General features: G+C 37.8%; 1 pseudogene; it reads right to left on the reverse strand.

The window, feature by feature from the left end:
- LOC121424196 lies at positions 1 to 7,137 on the reverse strand (annotated as a pseudogene).
- Positions 7,138 to 7,337: the final 200 nt, after the last annotated feature.

A 7,337-nucleotide genomic window follows, 5' to 3' on the forward strand; every position in this document is an offset into this window, starting at 1 on the left:
CTTGCTTTGAAATCTGCCTATCACAATGGAAGAAATGAAGGGTCATTTGACCAAAATTGAACTGGTCTATTCTACAGTTCTAGCGCTCACGTACAGGTTTACACTCCAAGTAATGCTGAAGCCAATTATAGCAATGAAATAAAAAACATTTAAAACAAAATGAGTTCAAATATTAATTTTTTTACCAATTTATTGGTCCTAATCAAGTTTGTCATTCTTAGTCCCTCTGTTTCTCTGGAAAACATTACAAATTAGTCTAAGTCCTAATCTTAAAGTCAAGTAAATAATGACAAGAATTATTGTTATAATTGAAAATAAAGAGAGTATTACGTCGATTTGATGGTATTCATACCAATATAACTCTCCTATAACTGATTTAAGAGGGGTTCCGCCATGTTGGATCACGTGTTCAACCCAGAAAGCAGCTTTCTCAACTGGCCTCATGGTGCGATGCCTGTACATCGAAGAAATCCTCTTTGCATTCTTCATGTAACTATTTGAGTAAAATAAAACAATAAAACAGTATTTAAAAAAAATGAGTTAGAAGGGCTGTATCCCGAATCGGAGGACAAAATCCAAATCGCTCTAAATCCCCTTCCATCATGTTCATGTGTACGGCAGCAAAAAGGCAAATTTTTGACGTCTTGCCTCACGTCTTTGGCCTAAACTCCCTCTAAATCAAAGAAATATTTGAAAATACACGAATGAAAGAAAAATGGTTCATTTTCATCATCTTGTATCTGTCATATACTTTAAATAAAACTATTCATGATTACCCCACCCGTAACTCTTCTATATTACATTAGTTAATCCAAAACCACTTATTGCTCAGAGATCTGTAAGACAACGTGTATATAGTCCTGACCTTTGGAATCCTCTCCCAGACTCAATGATTGTTTTTATAATAATTTTTTATTTAACGTATTCACACTAGTTCCAAAAGTTTTTCAAGAAAAGGTATGAAGGTATATGTAATTTACATATAACGACGCAACACAGGGTCACAATGAAAGACAACACCGTCAGACTCAATTAAATCATCTTGCTCCCTACACTCACTTAAAGTTAAAGTTAAGGCAATGTTACTATCGGAATATGCAAGGTAAACTTTCTGTGTCATCAATCATAATCATTTCCTATTCTTTATCAAACACCACCACCGTCATCACTATTTCCACCAGCATCTCCGTCATCATCTTCTTCATCATCATCATCATCATCATCATCATCTTCACTTTCACCATCATCGTCGTTTTCCTTCATGATTATATCTTATAGCAAATGTTTGTTAGTTTGATTTTCTTTCTTTTTACTTAATTGATACTTTGATAATTCGTAGTCATCCATTATGCTCATAATTAATATATGTTTCGGTTTGTCATATTTCAAGCATTTTTGCCTACAATGGCAATCCATCTTCTGCAACTGATTTTTAATATGTTCAATGATATATCTGATTTATTGACAAAATATATTTGCTATATTTATGTTATATTATGTATAAAAGAAAAATGAATAAATCAAAATCAAATCATATAGGCCTTCATAACTCACCAACAGTTGATCCAATCAATAAGCGCATAATGACTAGCTTATAGGCTTCCAAAAACTTAAGTTAAGCGCTATATAAGTATATATTGGTGTATCAGAAGAGTGAATAGCTTTACAACTGACCATGATCTGGCGGATCCAGGAGGGGGCACAACCGGCCCGTGCCCCCTTTAAAGGCACAATTAAAATTTGTAATGTAAAAATTCTAAATGCTGTTAAAACAGAAGTGTGCCCCCCCCCCTCCTTTTTTAGCTGGATACGCCCCTGTGTAAACCAATAATAGAAAAATGGCACTTTTTCTATTATGTCGTTAGATATATCATCGACAACGTACCTGTTGTTTCCTAATACCGTCCTTACAGCCTCCACGATTATGTCAGCATTGAGGGTGTGGTAGTCGAGTTCGATTCCCATTCCATGGTGGACGGTTCGTGAAGCAACATCGAATTGGTCCATGAGTAATGGGATGACCACGGATGGCACACCGTGGTCAACGACTTCGTAAAAACCATTGTGACCTCCTTGGTAGATGATCAGTTTAGTCTTGTTGTGTGCTGATAAAATTTGAAGAGATAATTTCAAATGCAGTATATCCCAACCATGTTTATAGTTTTGTACACCCTCCCCCTCATTTTCATCAGTCCTTGCCATGGCAACGGGGCATAGTATACGTATAGGTAGGGGGTGATATACAGTATGCAATGAAAGGGAAGACAAATGACCAAATATTGTCCTGATTTCCAGCGATGGCACCGCTACGACCCCCCCCCCCCCCACTTGTTTGAATGTTGCAGATGGTCATTTTAAACATTTCAATATTGTCCCCATATTACAATTAATCATTGTATAAAAATGTGTGTTTTACTATATATATCAATACATGCAATATAAAAATTGCATATTGCCTTATACTAAGCATACCATATACATGTATCATGGGAAAATATAACTTACACCACATTATGTCAAGGTCATGAGGAGATGATGTGAAATATGTAAAATAATTTGTGTAAACAAATGGAGGGTCAATCAGCCATTTTGAGGCATGTTTGCCAATTTGAGGATCCCCATATGTATACCACAAGACTTTTTAAACGTCAATAACTTGCGTATTTCACAACCAATTTTGATGAAACTTGCTTAAAGTTGTTCCCCTTGTTTTTCTCTTTTCCAATAAGACCGCTTCTCTTCATGGGTTTTGGTTTCCCTAACTCACCTAATAAATCATTTTGTGGCAGCCAGGGCATTGTTTTTATCTTTGACTGATCGGCCTCCTTAGGGTGATCACGTGTCAATTTCCATACCACCTTTTGAGGTATTCTTGAGAATGCCGTTATAAATTCTTTAATGAGCTCCTCCTTCATGTAGGTTGCATAGGAACCCATGGTAAAGATGATGATACCATCTTCACCAGAGCTTTGGACGAACTCCTCAAGGCTCTGGAAATGATAGCATGCATAAAAGTCCATTTAGATCAGTTTAACAAAGGAATCGTTATCGACAATTTTATATAAATCAATATATATATTCCCACCATATAGCAATAGCTCTATGTTCCCAATATACATGCTATTTTATATACATGTGTATATTCCCAGTCTGCATTTTTTCGAAAGCAAAGAAGGAATTCTTTATCCGAGGTTGGACTGCATGGCAATTTATATATACATATACCTCTACATTGCTCAATGCTGTGTTATTTTCTAGAGGATACTGTCCATTTGTTTTTGGTTATGCCGCGGGTCCCTTTTGATGAGAGTCTTCAAAATTCATGAAACCATCAGCTCTGAAATCTCCGGTTTTGATTGACGGAGAAGTTGAATAATAACGACTTTATTTTCGATGCTAATAACAAAATTCCTGGACCGTTTTGGGGCATCCCAGAAAAAGTGGAATGGCAGATTCATGTCGGCAAACCGTTTACCTTGAAAGATTTTAATTTTATTCTTTTTTTACTTACAAACCCAACAATGAAATATATTGGTATCAGGACAGGGGCGGCGGAGTTGAATAGGACATGGAATAGGGGCATCTTTTCTGTCGAAAAGGGCACTTTCTTATAACAAACAAACAAAAAATGACTTATTTCCCCACTCACATGAGTCAAAAAATTTAAGGAACGTAGGACTATTCTTACAAGTTTTTTCCTTCATAAGTAATAACATATAAAATGCAGAATATTGTTTTTGTTTTGTTTCTTACCAATGAAGATTTATTTATTCATCTATTTATTCATTTTCCACTCGTGGGCTGGATGGCCCTCTTCAGCCACAGGCTGTTCTTCTGAGGGGTCAAGTGGACACGTTTAAAAAAATAAAAACGTGCAATATACAAACAAATACATTTATAAAAGAAAACATAAATCAGTCCAATTCTATACAAGGTACGTTGCGACTATACAAATTACAACTTATACAAATGGGTTAAGTGGGACGGGGGATGGTAGGGGGTAGCATGCAGTAAGGGGGAATTTTAATTAGTGTTGAGCTAATGTGATCCGAAGCTTTATATTTAAGGTAGTAAGAGAAGTTTCAGGAGGGATGTACGATATCAACTTGTTCCATGACTTTCCGCCTTAAAACAAGAAACGTCTTATGCCATATTCAGTTTTGGGCAGTTCAAAGCCAGTTGGTCATTTCTTTATAGGTATTTGCCAAAGTATAGCAAATGCTGGTTGTTCCTGGCGACAATTTATTTGGCAAAGGCTGTGAGGTCAAGGGCATCAGAAATGCGTCAAGTAATCAGGGGCCAGTTTCTCAATACCTGGACAAGTCAGTCATTATCTTTATCAAACAACCAAGGAGTTGGCTCTAATCTCACTCAACCCGTTTCACGAAAGACCTCCTAACTAGAGGCGGGAACACTATAAGCCGAGTGGGAACGGGTTTCAGTATCTGTACGAACAAAAGCACAGAGGTCTTTATTAATAATAGACAAGTGACATATATTATCACATATGATGCATGATATATCATGGCGATCAAGCATTCCACAAGACATGTCATTTTATCAATTTAAAACAAGTAAATTTACCCTTTTATAAACCAATCGGCACAGTAGCTGAACTATAAACATTAACACAGATGACCTGACCCAAATTCTTCTACCAATAATCACTGTCAATATAAAAACTCCTTTTATTTTTCATTCAACACACCAAGCTAGGTTTAATAACCTGATCACGTGACCTCTGTATCCCTACTTAACAAATGATCAAGCCATCTCCTCAATTCTTGTCTTAGATTGTACAATGTATATCTTATCCTGACAATGCAGATGTCAGGATAAGATAAAGCTCAAATAGTGCTATCCTGGTTCCTCCTTTTTAAAGAAAGCACATATTACATGTTGAATAATGATATTGTTAGTTCATAAAATGAACTAACAATATCATGATAAAGGAACAAAGACAAAATATCTTTGCAGGTAATGTTATCAAAATATCCCAAGACCAGAAACATTGATAAATCTTAGAAACTATAAATATCTTAATATCTGCATCAGATCTAACTTTTATCAACCAGTCCAATCCAAACATCAGACTTTCATTCTTTTGTAAATTACAAACCAACTACAATAATCTTCCGATCTAACCCTTACCACTGTTCTTTCTCCTATTATTCTTTATAAGATTCACACGTAACAATATTCTTTTTGCATCAATCTGCAAAATGAGAAATAAGGTTTAAATAATTGAAGGCGCTAGATCTGACAAAGTTGATTATCACTGTTTGATGTGCCATGATTAACATGCCTTCGCCAGGATGTAAAACAGAAACGCATATTAACAGACTGAACATTTTGAACAAACTAGAAAAGAAAAGGGGCATTTATCAACAATAAATAAGGGCATTTAGTTCGAGGTTCCAAGGGATGAATTTCATTTTAAAAAGAAAAAGAAGTAGCGAATGGGGCAAATCGTAGGGATTAGCGATTCAATGGTGCACTTTCAGAATGAAGCAGAATGCTAAATACAGAAACCTGGGGCTCATATATACGGGCACGGAAAGAGCGGTTTTTAAGGACAACTTATCTGATAATGGCACCTGTGAGAAGACACATTATGGCACCTACGAGAAGGCAAAGGGACACTCGCTAACACATAAAACGGCTCCTTCTCAGGTGAAAGGTCGGGCACAGACCACGTTCGTGAGGGACACAGAGGGCTCTGATACGAGAAAGGGCACTTACACGAAGGCAAGGGCACTTGTTCACACATAGAACACCTTAAAAGGGGTCCATCTCAGGTGAAAATGGCATAGAACACGTTCGTGAGGGGGCATTATTTGGTACAAATTGGTACTGATACGAGAAATTGCACTTACTAGCACATAAAACGGGTCCTTTTCGGGTAAATGTGGCACAGAATATCGTGAGAGGCATTATTTGTATTTTTTTAAATGGCACTTATAAATACGAGAAAGGGCACTTGGTAACACCTAAAACGGGTCATCCTCAGGTGAAAAGGTACAGTAATTGTTCGTGAGGCAGCATTTTTCTTGCGTCAAAAATACACTTTTCAGTGTTTCAAAAAATGGGGGAAATGTGCCCCCAGCCCCCATGATCGCCGCCCCCCTGCCAATATAACCCAGTTTAAAGGCGTCGTACTGTAACTGCCTTATAAACATAAAAGTAATCCCTTGGTACCATAATATTATTGGCAACACCGACCCTTTTGATAATCATCTATTTTTTTCTTCTTCTTTTACTGTTGAACATAAGAGAATTACACATTTGACTTACTACATCTAGCTTTTTCGCTGGTCTTGTCGTGATGCCGCCAACTGGAATGACATTCGGCGCGATAGGGAAAGGGAACTCCACTGCAAAATCCATGTTGACAAGAAACAGTTCCGCTCTACCAAATACTTCACTTTCTGAACAGGATGAAGGCGGTATATTTCGAGAAGAACAGTACTGCTGAACGCCTCTAAATGTTAAACCAATAAATTAAGGTTGGATGAAATTACGAAATCGTTGCCAAAATGTCATGCGACGCGGGAAACCGCTTCCAAAATAAGGATGAAGGGCGGTGTCGATAGGGGATCCAAATGACCTGCCTAAGAAATCCTCAAGGTGTGTAGGGATCATGAATATCACAGGTTCCTTCAATATTACCGGTAAAAGGTTGGTACAACCAAAGTATGGGTCAACGATCAAGAGGTCAAGATTAGCATCCACAAGACTTTTGATGAAGTCCGCGTCCATCAGTAGGGCATCGCAATCTTTGTTCATTTCGTCTTGCATAGTTGCAAGGTGCTTGTTAAGCTCCCCGAGGAAATTGCCCGACACAGCAGCTTGCGCGACAACGTCCACTCTCTCCCTCAATTCTTCCTCCGAGAATCGCCTGTTTGTGATTGCAAAATGGAAGAGCTCGGAGTACCTGTCATCTTGGCTTGTAGCAATGGCGTCGCCGCCAAGGATGGCTGTTACATTGTGACCTCGACGAACCAATTCTTCACCCAATGAAGCCGCCACAAAGAAATGACTGCCCAGTCCCGGGCCACCGGATATTGCTATATTGGACGCTTCAGATATAGCAGTAAGCACTCCACTAAGAATAGAAAACTTCCAAATCAGTGCCATTACCATAAATTGAGACATTAGATCAGGTGAACAATCAAAAATAATTATTCAGTGATAGTCTGATCCCGGTCGGTTAAATCACAATTATCAGCATAACTTTAAGCAACCGGAAGTAAGGATATGACTATTTCAGTCTGCATACAAACTGCTGTCACTGGCCCCTACCTTCACGTTTATCCTTTAAAATTGAAGGTCTTATT

This window comes from Lytechinus variegatus, chromosome 11, assembly GCF_018143015.1.
Source record: "Lytechinus variegatus isolate NC3 chromosome 11, Lvar_3.0, whole genome shotgun sequence".
In the NCBI taxonomy this organism is placed as follows: Eukaryota; Metazoa; Echinodermata; class Echinoidea; order Temnopleuroida; family Toxopneustidae; genus Lytechinus; species Lytechinus variegatus.